The 15,217-nt window shown below is 33.6% G+C and overlaps 1 protein-coding gene across 3 annotated transcripts in view; it reads right to left on the reverse strand.

Moving 5' to 3' along the window:
- LOC105329921 (neuroligin-4, Y-linked) overlaps positions 1 to 15,217 on the reverse strand; it is a 100,608-nt gene that overhangs the window by 44,027 nt on the left and 41,364 nt on the right. The gene's annotated exons all lie outside the window — the stretch shown is intronic.

Raw genomic sequence — 15,217 nt, forward strand, 5'->3', positions numbered from 1 at the left:
ATAGTAAATTTTTCAAGGTTGTTTATTCATAAGTTAAGTTAGTCCCAATCACTAAATACTCCAGCAAAATGCGTCTTGTTTATTTGCCTTGCCTCAGTTTTAGATCGTTATCTTGTTTTAGAATTTTATCCATAATTGTCTGTAACTTTTGATGTGTCCCAGTCAACCATTAAGAAGCTGATCAATAATTCACGACATTTTAAACAACAATTAATCCAGATAATGTTCATCAAATGTTTTTGTTATTTTTTTCTCTCTCTCTCTCCCTTTGCGTGTGACTCTAATATTGTACAGTGTATTTTATTTTTTCAAAGCGAATGAATCTAAACAACCTTAATGTCTCTTGGTATTACGCGTCAACAGGAGAAAAAAAACTCCTTAAACTTCCGTTAATCCAAATAATCTCATCACATTAAAATAAAATTACAAATACACGTACAACCTCAAAAAATGCCAATGTCATCTCGAAAAAAAAGTTTGACCTAAATAGGATATTTTTTTAGCCTCGATCTAGCTAAGCAATCAAGGAGTCTGGATGGTTAACAAATTAACCATCAGATATGCCTTAAACTTTGACACACATTGTATGGTAGTTTTTGGTCATAAACTACATGCATTATAGGTAAATAAAAATATCCAAATATGTTTGCATTTTCCTTATTTCTTCAAACAGGTCAGGGCTTCTCTACAAAGGGAGGTGAATATAGCCTTAAAAATGGTCACGCCTATTCAGCTCTCTTAAAAGATGAACCTCTATTAATTAAATAGTTCATTACTGGAATGAAATAACGACACCAAAAAAAAACAACAAAAAACCAAAGCATCGATCATGTATTTACTCATGTGTGTGTGTGTGTATCTGTGGGGATATCCCAGAGTACTTATAGCAGAAACCCTCGTAGCGCGACCAGGAAATTAAAAAAAGAAGCTGGATATTGGATTTTTACAATTTACAGCCACACCGAGATTATCATTGGGCTCGGTCTCTTGATCTCTGCCGATGAGGACGTGGAACATCGATCACCTTAAGCTTAGTTCACGATGACTTCCGAACATCAGCCATTTACCTGGCTAGTAAATGACTTAAAGACCACTATCGTCTGTGCTAAAGGAGTTAAAGGATGAGAGAGAGAGAGAGAGAGAGAGAGAGAGAGAGAGAGAGAGAGAGAGAGATGCACTTTACGTGGTTTTAGAAATAAAAAACGCCGGTAGTTATCTTCGCATCATGAAATTTGATTTTTCCCGTAAATTAACAAAATACCGGTATCTTACATCACAAAACAAAGATTATTTTGCAGTATCATTGATAAAAATTCTCAAAGTTGCGACTCTCCCTTTTATAATACTCAATTTACCAAATATAATACACCAGTACTCGATCTGATCGCATGAACTGAAAAATACACAAAGTAAACAATACATCAGTGATAACGATTTTTCACTTGGGGGAAACCTAAAAAGTGAGTACATGTAGGAGGCTGGTGTTAAGCGATCAGTCAGGAGGGGGTTCATGTCGTGGATTTAACACCTGCGGGGCTTCCCCGAGATATTTCTCCCAGAAGTCCTTGCGCGATTCCATTGCTACAGTTAAGTGCCATAGGTTACATGCTCATGAACGTCAATGATTATCGAAGTTGTTCAGAAGGCGGCTATGATTACATGTAATTTCCTGATAAAAGTCACAGATGTAGGGCTTGAATCTGATTTATTTTCTCCTGAACGTTATTCATAATATTGATTGGACATAATTGGATACACACTTTTTCAAGACTTTCTTGCGAGTTTTTTTTTTCTAAACAGATAGTCAGATACATCCTTGTTTTAAATACTAGTCCTTAATTGATAAGATGTTCAGGTAGATTTGTATTTCGTGATTATAAAATATGGAACACTGCACCAAAACTCTAATGAGCAATTAGAACATCTCGTATAATGTACACAATTATATAACTGCACCCCATTAATGCATGCCAAGGGAGACAATCAATTCCCGCAAATTATGATGTCACTCTGCATAGCCATGCGTAAAAAATCGTATTTATAAAAGCTGTAATCCATATCGCGATTATAAATGCTCGAACGCAGTAGTCAAATTCGAGACAGATTTCGAAGCATTGAAACACATAATTGTCACTTGACCGATTTGAAACTAAGTACAAATACCTTAACAGATTATGAGATTAATATTTATCTGCATGAACCTTAATTGAACAAAATGGTGCGTTTTCTGGAACCAATTTCTAGGCACGCAATTGTCCATAACTAATTAACGCACACAACTCGTGTTGAAGAAATGAGCGCGAGCATTCAATAATATCCATAATATTTGTGTAATGGCAAAAGTATTAGAGAGTTCTACGGCTGTAATAGTGATTGCTTAAATGCGAATCTGCGTTACAGTTTCTCTTTTATATCAAAAGAAATATGCATGATATCAAAGAATCCCTCCGATTAAAAATGGCGTCGGTGCCAGGCCATTTTTGACGCGAAGGGAGATAGCCTGCTGTGCAAGTGATTACGCGGAGGAATTTTTTTACCATCACATCCAAAAACATTCGCATGACCACCAGATTGCGAGATAGAAAAGAGAACTGCCGTTTTCAACATGTCTGACTCTCTACGATGCCAATTGGTACTAATAATACGAAGCTGGTGAATGCGACAGCTTGTTTGCGAAAAAACAAAAATGGTGGGGTAGTAATGCTATGAATGTGAAAATTTCTGGTGAGCAATCAAAGCGTGCGATGTAAACAAAACACGTGCACGGTTATATTACTTCACTGACCCCTTGACCCCTTCATCTTTCTACCACTGACAACACGGCAAAAAATCGCAACGATCACAAAAGAAGTTATCTGTTTATCCTGCATATTCACCCCCCCCCCCAAAAAAAAAAACAAAAAAAAAAAAACAAATTACACTAGAGTTTTCTCAAAAATATGCATGTATCTTCAAAGCACTTATTTCATTCTCGCCCCCATCATTTCAGGTTTCAAAACCAAACATTTGACGGTATTAAACACCAAAGCTCACGAAAGACTTAGAAGAAGTAATAATGATAGAGTATTTATACCTTTACTACATGTATTTGACATATTTTTCATGTTTCTACCTAATTGAAGGGAAAAACATGTAGATGATTTTTTAGAATAAATGCGGTTCGTCAAGAAATGTTTGCTTCTTTAATTTCTTATGATTTAAAATATTTAAAAGCCAATCTGTTGTTCGTAAAGTGCTTCTATATATTGTTTGTTTGGTGTGTTTTTTTCAGAAATCTTATACCCAGATAATAAAATAAAGCTTTCCTATTATTGTTCGGCTTTTTTCTGATGAGATATAGTGTTTAGAGATCTTAAATGGCGTCAACAAAAAGGAAATTTAAATTGAACGGTTAGACACAATCTGCATAATATCCGGAGATATATAGCGTTTTTCATAAATTTAATCAAAAAATACTATTCCACAAACGAAAGATGAAGTCTATGGATATTGATAGTCTTATATTTAGACGCATCTGCAGACAGGAAGATGTAATTTCATTTGGTACATAAAAGTTCCAATGACATTTTCATTTATCCCAGAAACGTTTAAAATGGCTGTTTACCGAAATTTCTTGATTGAAATGGAAGAGCTGTAGACAGCGCGTCTTTTTTAAATGGCTCCTACAAAGGCCCCATAACTTTCATTCATTAAATACCTAATTATTCAAAATCAACATGAACTATGCTTGTCAGATGCTTCCAATTACACCCGACTTTGTTGTGTTTTCTTGCGGATTAATTCATTACGATGTACAAAATTATGGGTGTGTTCAACGTGCACTGTTATGTAACATATAGTTGTCCAATATAATGATATCAGACATATATACCAGCATTTCTAGATCTCAACATGGTGTACATGTTCTGTATATAGTTCATTTATCAGTTCTTGAATGAAAATATCTTATTTTTTTCTTCAACGCATTAAGCAATATATGCCATGTGGCAACGTTATTTGTAAAAATTACGCACTTAAAAAAATTATGCCATCCTAATCGTTTGAAACAGGTGGATCATTAACACGATGTAATGTGGTAACAAGCGTTGATTATTTTTATTTTGGAAAAGGTAATAAATCTTCAAATAAAGGAAAAGCCGTAAGTCAATTTTTAACCAGAATGAAGGCGAGACAAAATTTTGATTTTAAAATATCATTTTTTTTTTGTACAGGACAGTGTTCCAAACTCAGTGTCAGAGGGCGAGTACATGTACATCTCATTTTATTCTTTACGCAAAGTTGTATGTAGCCAAAAACATGAAGTTCGTTATTTTGGGCTTGTGAAGGGTAAATTTGATACAAGAATTTCCTTTTCAAATGTGCATAAGGTTTAATGTACATGTATAAGACTTGTTTATTAAAGAGATATCGACAGATGTGATGTAAAGAGAGTATTTTTGTTGTTGCAATACTTACATGCAAATCTTTTTGTTAAAAGGCAATTTTGTTTGTCTAGCAACCATAAAAAAGTCTAGCAACCATAAAAAAAACAAGAGATCCAGAGGCCACATTGCTCACCTGAGCAACTTATCTTATCAATAACTTATCAAATCAGCTTTGTAGTATCAAAGGAAACATAAATATCGGGACAATTACCGTAAGTAGTAAAGTCCTTTTTTAAAAGAGATCTTTAAAATTTTCTCCTGATATTCTTACAATTAACAATGAACCCCTTGGTTGTTTCAGTTTAAAAAAAAATTATTTTTCCCCTATTTTTAAATAACTTATCCCAAATTGTGACTCAATCCTGCCTCTCGGGACAATGATTCGAATTTTTTAAAATTTACATTACCTTAGGATTCTTCCACACAAGTTTCAATTTTCTGGAGAAAATGGTTTTTGAGAAGGATATTTTATTTGAATGTCAACACATTGTCAATAATCATAATTATCTCTAGCTGCAGGTCTGTAGCTCTCGGTCTGAAAAAAATCGGATAGACCACCTATTGAAGAAATTGTGTATCTATTGCGCACTTTCAATAATCATAATTATAGGGTACGGACCTTTTCTAACAAATTTAAATTCCCGTCGTCTAAGTAATCTTCGTGCCAAAATTTGTTAAAATTGGTCATGCATGTGGTTCTGGGAAGGAAGATAAAAATGTACAACGACAAAACTCATAACGCCGACGACGACAGCCAACGGAAAAAAATTGATTAGAAAAGCTCACTTGAGTCTTCAGCTCAGGTGAGCTAAAAGGAAAAATGTTTAGTCTTGACAAAATTCTTATATGTAAATTAAAATCCGTCTCCATGCTACATGGATGTCAATTGTCAATAAAAGAATCAAATATATCAGGTCATGTGCTTAATACAGGTTAATTAACAAAGGTTGTGTACTCTCGTTATTTCCACAGGTATGTGACCTATTTCATTAACTTGTACAGTCGCAAATATATATCTACAACTACGTAACTATATATATCATATTAACTAACATTTCCTGTATTCTTACATTTGTTAGGTAACTATAAAATGTATAAACCCTTTGTAATGTTGTAAATTTTGAGTGACGTTGTAAATTTTGTATTTACACCCACCGAGTAAATTCAAAATTTATAACATGACACCTTTTTTCAAAAATAGGCATCTTATCACCAGAAATTGATCAGTGGACTTTCCCCTGAACAAGCTGTAAATTCGCTTGTATATTCCGATAATTCACCCTTCATCAACGCCTAATGCTTATTAAGATGATGGGTATTCGCTGTTAACGAAGCAAGGCTATTGCAAACATCAAGCAAATGAAGCTGAATAGCAGCACACATGAACAATTACTGCAACAAATTGATACTTGCGATAAGATTTATGATTTCGGGTTTTTTCATTATTCTGCTGTTTAAGTACTAAGACATAACGATTTTTGACAAATTGCATCGCCTTTCGGTGGCGGAATCTAATTGAATGATCCCTCTCACGAGGCACCTAAAGAAGCTATGCTCGCAGTTTTTCGTTATGAAATTGGCAATTTTTTCTCTCTACTCTCTCTCCCTCTTTTTTACACGACAGGCGTGATTTACTTAACAAGCCTTCACTGTTCATCACATCTAGCTATCTACTCCATGTAATTATGTTGCCTTAATTACATTAAGATATTTACTCTGTTTGTTTTTCCCAGGAAATCTCATAGAGGGTGCGATTTATAATAATAACGGTTTCTGGGAGTATAGACATCGGCAAAAGTCATCGGAAATAAATCATATTTCACGGTTATGTATTTTGTACTTCAATATTGACTGAGGAATGCCACTCGGGGCGTAATGAAGTAAGCGGTCATCTACCCAAGGTAACATGCACATAGCTTCGATCTTATTTATGTTCCGTTGTCAGAAACTTTCTCTCCCTTGCCATTAGTTCTCAATGAAAAAAAACATATTTATAAAAGTTATTATTCAGCATGATTATATGAACTTTACACTGAAAATTAAATCCTGAATATAGTCCGTGTAAAAAGCATAGGCATTGGTTGTAAAGATGTTTTTCATCCTTACACAGGCATTAGGTAGGTTACCACTACCGAGAGAGAGAGAGAGAGAGAGAGAGAGAGAGAGAGAGAGAGAGGAGAGAGAGAGGAGAGAGAGAGAGAGAGAGAGAGAGAGAGAGAGAGAGAGAGAGAGAGAGAGAGAGAGAGAGAGAGCCCTGTGTTGCTTCACTTCTGCTTAACACTTGGTAACTGATGGTCACATTATTCTTAATTAAAAAAAAAAAGATCCGTTCATTCATCTTTTAAGTTTACTCCCTATTGTATGAACGTATGCAAATTCATACATGTATTGTGGCCAAGACAAACTTATTTTCAAATCAATATATTGAAATTGGAGCGATTATACACCTGCAAAAGAGAATTATTTCTATGAGGTAAAAAACAACAATTTAGATGTAGTTTTAATAATATGAGACCATTTAAATCGTAGGAATTTGAGGCCAGTCGATTTTTAATGCTTCCGTAATGGAGCTGGGTTTTTTAATTTTTATTTTTTTTTTTGGGGGGGGGGGGGGGGAGGGGAGATAAAATGCTCCGGAACATTGTGTAACTTCGAACTGAACAATTTTTTCGTGTGATGTTGAAAGTCTTTGAGCTTTCATTGCTAAAATGTAGAGGATGTTTTGTCAATGTTTAAAAAGAAGTGCGAGGGTCAATCAAAAAGTAAAAAGACAATATGACTGTCTATCATAAATTTTCATGAAAGTCATACATGTAACTAACTGATTAATCTATGCACCAACACCTATATTTTATTGATATACGAAGTTTCAGTCTGTTTGATAAAACGACATTCTTGTTACCCCATTTTAAAAACAACACGTTTTGTCACCACGGAGCACGGTAACGTTAAAAAACATGACGTCAAGATGACACGCTCACAGTTTAATTTAGAAATCCTCTTTCTTTATACCATGCTTAGTCTCATGTGCCTTTCGCCTTACAGTCTTAAATGGCAGTGTACCACTTAACGACTTATTTGCACACATTTGTTCGAGAATCATACGTTAGTTCTTTAAAGTTTTCATTTTTCTTATCGCGTGTCTCTGAGTTTACATTAAGGAAAACCTAGAACGTGTAAGATGACGTTAGTTATTATTTTGACCAAATATTTACCGATATTCTACTCTCTACCGGACTGACTGATGTTTAAATTACAATAACCATCACATCCACAAAATGTATTACAGTTATTATATAATACACAAATGTGCAAATAATTTTTTTTTCAGGATTTTTCCTAAGCTACATCCAAATTGTTAGTACTTCTCGTTGCGCTGTGACGTCCGGCGACTTCAATGGTTTTAGTCAATTTTAAAGAGGACTGTATTTATTTAACAAAACACTATATCTCGACAATAGTTTGCACATAGAATATCATGACAGTACTTAATTAGGGTGTTCAATATTTTTAGCTTTTAAGCACGATTTATAGAGATATAACTATCAACTTCAAATGTTTTTTAAAATTAAATGGCTTATAGTTCACATAACACCAATTTTGACCATGCGCCGTGACCTCATTTTTGCAGGATTAGATTCTTAATTTTTTAAAAAAAACTTTTTGATTTCAAACTGCTGGCAAATATTGCTAAACTATGTCTTCCCAATTTAGTATGACGTTAAGTAACATATGACAAATGTACACAGTTATCTTCCCAAAAAAAGTTTTAAATTTATACAGTCTGCATCTAATGTTGACGTGTTCTTTAAGTGTAAATAAAAATTGGTATTTCAAATTGTATTTCAACCAACATCCTTGAAATTTTCAAACTTTGTAATATGTAATATTTGTACAGATGCACTGAGTGATGGCCAGCATTTGGATTAAAGTAAATTTCACATTATTTTTTTTATAAAACAAGGTCAAGTCAAGGTCGTTGTTTTTACCTAAAAACGTCGGAGATAATTACTGCTGTCAACCATTGGATTCTCAATTCCAATATTAAATATTATAATGCTAAAAAAAAATATACCCCGAGAAACTTCCGATATGAATATCAAATTAAGATACATAATTAAGCTAGCATTCATTTAAGGCTCTGGTTACACAGAATATGTACCATATTCCTTCTTCTGTATTATTTTAGAAAAGCAAAATGATATTTTCCAAAGCAATTGGTTTAACCGTCGTTTGTAAATCATTTTTGTTATTGCATTTTTCCAGGCGAATAAACAATTCCAAAACACCCCTAAAATAATATTGATAAAACGTTTTCCATTTATTTGCTTGTCAATATTTTCTAAAGGATAATATTCCGTCTCCGTCGGTCTCGTAGTGTTTTCCATTTTATAGTTTTTCATTTCAAAACTTTCCTGGAGTTACGTAACAAATAATTTGCATTAAATGTCTAACAAATAATGACATCTGTTTAAAAAGATATTCGTATGATTGATGGCAGGGAATGATGTCTCATTTATTTGTTGGGGATTGTTTTTAAGTTCTAAGTGTTAAGTGGGAATTTTTCCAATTTTGAAAGTATAATATGCAAGCATACGTACATATTCAAATGAATTAAGGAGACTCGGTGGTAAAAATAAAAATAAACATCAGATCTACCTAAATTTTTCAGATATTTCTTTACCTATCAACTTTTATTAACAAAAGAAATTTTAAAATTGATGACATTGTATTTTCCTATGTTATTATATAGAGCTCTTCTTATAAAGGAGATTCATTCAGTCCAAAAAATGGCCAGAACCATCGAGCCTTCTTAAAAAAGATGGGTGGTCGTGGCCATTTTTAGATATTTTTAAATCTCCTTTAGAGAAAGAGTTCTGTATAGAGATGTAAAAAACTATGTAAATGTTAGAGCTGATATGCTTGAAAGTTTCTTTATTGAATTTTAATTTATATAGCTAGTAATAATCATGTCTTAAATATTTTAAGTAGATCAGATGGCTGAAATGCGGACCATCCTTTCTTTTAAAACTTCATCCTTTTAACTTTTTTAGGTATACATGTACATTGTTTTTCTGAAAATCTATTTCTTTTATTTATATATTATTCATTTTATTTAAATGTATTTATTTATTTTTTGATTTTTTTTTCACTTTCAAATTGCTTAAGAGCTTGAAATGAGTTGTTATTTCATAATAAAGTTTTTTAAACACATTGTAGAGTGTGCAATTTACTAAGGTTTTCACAGTACCTTTACATACAGGTGCCTATACGAATTAAATAAAAAAGATTTGATTCGAACAAATACATTGTAATATACGTTTACTACGTAAGAAATTAAAAGCAAAAGGGAAATAAAACCAGACCATTAAATCAGTGAAATACAAATCCCTTAATTGGTTTTCTTCAATACTAGTAAATGAAAATATTTGTTGTTCAATACAATTAAAATTATTTGAAACGGATTAGGAAATGTAACACGCATTCTTATCAAAGATTGTACAGCGATTTGATTTTTTATATAAATGTCTACTCTTGTTTATTAACCGCGCATAAGATTTGTGTGTACATGTATGTGAACGATTATTCAACCAATTAAACCTACACTGTACATAATCTATAAACATATATTCACATTTTTATAATTTAAAGGAAATAAAAGGGATAACGGTGGGGATGGAGGGGGGGGGGGGGGTGGTATTCATTTTTTGGGCTCTGTTTAGCGATTGATTACAAAACTAAATTGAAACGTACGTTCGATAGCAAATTTAATTCTCTTTCTTGTGGTATGTAGGTTTTCTCAGTAATTATGCATCACATTAACAATTAAATACTAAAAGCATCTGTGTACTCTAACGATACATTCAGAGAATATGCCCTGACATGCAACAATTGTTATTTGATATGTAATATGCATTCCAAAATACCCTTTTCAATTCAAATATTTAACGGTTGTCTAGATCTAATACCCCTTTTAAATATATCCACTTTCCATGTTCCATTTTATACTTAATTGAGAGGAAAAATTGTATCATGAACGTGGGTTTGTTTGCAATATTATTTAAAAAGTTGTTTTACTCAAAAGCCTTCACTGTCAAAATGTTTGAGGTTTATTTACAATCTCTCGAATATCAACAGTAAAAACTTAATTCACAAGAAATTGATACTCCTACCCAAATTGAAAAATAAATTACCGACTGCAGAGTTCATTTCAATTATAAAATGTCAACAATGCAAACAAAACCGATTGATCTCCAATATACTCTCTCTCTCTCTCTCTCTCTCTCTCTCTCTCTCTCGCTCGCTCGCTCGCTCTCTCTCTCTCTCTCTCTCTCTCTCTCTCTCTCTCTCTCTCTCTCTCTCTCTCTCTCTCTCTCTCTCTCATTTGAATTCTGAAAAGAAATTAAATACGGGTACTATTTTAAAGAAAACCAAAAATTCACCATATTATGTATGTTTTTGCGTCCTTGACCTTTTCTTAATTCTGATAATGACATTCATATCGCTCAATTTTACAATTATTTTTTTTTTCTCTGAGGGAATTGAAAATTGATGATCGGTTGGCCGGCTGGGGGTCCTTAAAAAACGATATATGGATTCCGTATTCTAGACCTCCCTGCAATTTCTATGAATCATAAAGCGTATACATGATTATAATGACGTCTGGCAAAGATAGGAGAACGTACATGTATTTGTACCTCAATGTCCCGATCACTCTCTTTGAGCAAAAGAACCCGGTACAGAACAATAACATTTAATGAGACTTCATCAGGATCAATTAATCACATTATCAGAGAGCACCAATCAGCAATCGCGCTCCGGGGTTTTTATAAAAATGAAGAGGCCTGATGAAGATATCTGAAATATATGTTTCATTAAGATTAATTTCCATGGCAAAAGACACCATGATTCGGCAATCGATGACTGGAAGATTTATGGAGCGGCTTTGTGACATATATAATTGTTATTTTACATTTTTGAAGGCAGACACTGTCTGCATGACCGATTCAACTGGCGGGTTTTCCAATGGGATATGAAAATTCTATGAAAAATCTCATCGATTTAATATGCTATTGCGTGAGGTTTTCGTTTTATTATTTTATTCTTTAAACAAAATAACCTCAAAACAATTTAAAACCACTTCATATTGAAAATAATCACAACATGCATAATGATGATTTTTGAGAGCCTAATATAAAAGTATGCGTTGCTTTACTAATCACTTACCAAATATATAGCGCGAGCTTGCTGCGACAAAAAATCAGATATTGAAGGATTTTAAAAACTAGAAAAAGAGATATCAAATAAATTCTTTCTCTGTAATGTCTATTTATTTCTGACGCGCGCAACATCATGTGTACAGGAAGACACTGTTCAACGGAATCCGACGTAAAATTAAAGGGTGATAAAAGACTTTATTTAATTGATCCGAGAGAGAGAGAGAGTGTCAGACCGACTTTTTACATTTAGGGATTTGATGGGTACCGAAGAAGCTACTGTTCAGACGATCTCGTAGATTTGATTTCTGATCAGACAGAAGAGATCCTTCGTCATGTTACTTAAGATATAGATAATGAATTTAACATGAATCCAACACAAACGGTTCTTTTGAGGCCGCAGACAAAAAAAACGTTTACCAATAAGCAAGCAACTCCTGAATGATATCGGAGATGTTATAACAAAATTGGGGATTTAGAGTGTCATCCGTTTAAATTGCTTTTTATAATGTTGTTCCTTTTCTGAACATTACTGTCTCTGCCTAGGCCTGCACTTTGTTTTAAATTTCATTTATACCTTCAAGTGCAAATATTGGATGACATTTTTGATGTATTTATAAACGTCTTTCAACATTTTACTGTAATTTGTTTTAATTTTCATTTACCCTCTAGTAAAAGACTTGAAAGGTGTTTTTTTATGAAATAAAAGTCAATGAGATTTTGTTCGATTGCCTTCTTATCGACTATTGTTGTTCATTGAACTACATTTTCTACGTCTTTTTGTCGTCTTTTTTGAACTAACTTTATCTCCTTCGTCTGATCACTCACAGTAGTAGATAGTACATGTACTAGTGCACTAGTCACCCAGTATCTTTGAAAATTCCCAGCACACTAATAAAACTTTTTTCCGGACTCAAAAATTCCTAACTATTTTCCCAAATAAATTTAAGAAGATGAAAAAAAGGAGTCTTGAAAAATATTTCATAAAAGGGGTGAAAATTAATTCCGTGAGGACATCTGTATCATCCAACATTTAACAAGAGGCGTGCCGTTGTGGCGATTAAATTCTGGACAAAAATCGGAACTCCCGCAATAAAAGCTTCCCGCCGTTGGCCTGGCATTCGGTCGTTGTGTTGTTTTACGATTTTTGTTATGTTTCCCTGGCGTGGCATCGTGCGACTTGCAATCTCCTGTCTGCGTTCTGTTCGCGTATAGTCAGGGGTAATTAGACATTTGGCGATACAAGATGCAGAAAATAGTAACAAGGTGAAAACAAAAGGATAAGGGGGGACTCAATGAAACGAGGTACGATGTATTCATGGCCCTCAGTCACGTGGTATGAAATCTCTACTCATACGACTGACCAGCACATGCCGAAGCATTCAGACGCAGGAAGAATATCAAGTTCTTGTGTGCTCGATTGCTGATGACAGATTTGCAAATCAGAAAACGTTGAGAGTGTGTACAGCTTCTTCTCTTTAAGAAAGACACACTTTATTACCTACAGAGTATATCCAATGCAACAACATTAAGTAGTGGTTGTTATAATTTGGGTATACAAGTAAGCTGTGAGAATTCAAATTTTCCTATTTTGTATAAGAGTTACAAAAACATCCATATTCCAACGACCAAATAAAAACGCAAAACGATGAGAGAAAGTCACGCCTTTCACAAAAAATACCAACTTCTATACATGTACTTTAGTTTATATAATGTAAGGTTATTTTACATAAAATGAGTTTAACGTCTGTGGCTATGTTGGATTATAGTACGTATATAGTCTACAAAAAATATAAACGTTTAAGCAGCGGAATCTACAAGGTCAAAATCCTACCAAATCTGAAACAAAAATATTTACTGTGAAACGTGCAGTACAGCTACTGATTAGATAAGCCAGTACTAATCCAATAACAGACCAGTGTTTGAAACAAGGACCCACAGTCCCTAGCCGAGTCGGATTATTTATAACTGTTATCAAGATCATTATGGGGGAAATATTACGACTTGTATCTGGTAGAGGCTGAGCTTCATTCAATTGTCGACTCGTTGCCGAAGACAATGGGTCTAGCAAATACCTAATTTATTGAACGTTGGATCGTTCGGACTCTTTTTACAAACACTAAAAATGCCACAATAAGTCAAACGACAGGAGATAAAGTCGTATGTGATTTACTGCTTCCGATAGATTTTTATTTTGGATGGGGAGGGGAAATTTCAGATTGATAGAGAATTTAATAAAAACAGTCATCAAATAAAAATATTATTTTTGAGAGGCCTGAAGTTGTCTGTACATGATAAACTATACATACAGGAATCTGATATTATGTGAAATATTTTCCCTTACAAACGTCAATTTAAGCACATTTTAACCGTTTTGCAAAATGAAGCACAGCAGTTTTATGGCTATGGTCAAAGGCGAAAAAGCGATGCGTTTCGTCTTAAAAAGACATTTGTTTGCATTCTATAATTCTTACGTGGTACTTTGGAAGTAAATGGCGATTTTCCTCTGTGCATCAATTTAAAAAAAAATAACTAATAACTGTCTTGCAAAATAAGCAAAACAGTTTTATGACTGTGGTCAAAGGCGAAAAACCATGTTTCTCGTCTTTTTTTAAAAGACATTTGTAAGCATTTTATAAGTCTAATGGGGTACTTCGCGAGTAAATAGTGATAAATGATTAGCTTAAAACCTTGAAGCTGAAATCAAATCCATGTCTTCGCTAATATGTTTATAATTGGTTTCTTTACTTTGTTGTCTTCGTTGGAGCCCGAACATTGCCCCTTTGATTCCGCTTATCATTAATCTATTTGCGGCCATTCTATCATTTAATTATAAGGATCCGTTTACGGATCTTTTTACAGCCAATGTCTTTACAGCGTATGCAAAATGACTTTCATATTCTACTTCAAAATTCACCGAATTTTTCAGTATTGCTTAAAAACTAGCCATTATTGCTGTCCTCTGTCCATATTCAGAGTATCTGATAAATTCATTTTCTTTTAAAATCATGTTTCGTCATAGATGAGGACTTATTCTTGTAGATAATGTGCAGTCATATGTTAAAGGCAAAACCTTTGTCTTTAGTTTACTATCGTGATATTCTGTGACATTTATTAATGGTTGTTTGAAACTTTAATCCTTGGAACACATGTTAAATCCCCCAAATCCCACGAGAGCATAAATTCTGATTAATATGTGTGAAAACAATATATTTGACCTTAGTTTTTTTGAAGATTAAACGAATAATTCGGAAATTTAAGAGCCACTCTTTCCTGGTTTTGGGATTAACCGTTCCCAGTGGCTCAGATTGCAAAAGATACATGTACATTAAAATCGTTTCATTCTGCCGTGATTATACCACATGAAGATATTTGAAGGGAAAGCTCTACACTAATTAAATCGAGAAAAAAAGAGCTAAAGCATTGCAATCAATAAGGGAGCCTTTCATTCCGCTACCCGTTTATATCACACGCTTAACGATGATCTCTACCATCCACATTTTGTCATTTTAAGCGAAAAAATTTAACGATAACGTAACGATTATTTGTTGCAATTCTCCGAAAAAACTAGTAAGT

The sequence above is a fragment of the Magallana gigas genome, chromosome 8, assembly GCF_963853765.1.
Source record: "Magallana gigas chromosome 8, xbMagGiga1.1, whole genome shotgun sequence".
Taxonomy (NCBI): domain Eukaryota; kingdom Metazoa; phylum Mollusca; class Bivalvia; order Ostreida; family Ostreidae; genus Magallana; species Magallana gigas.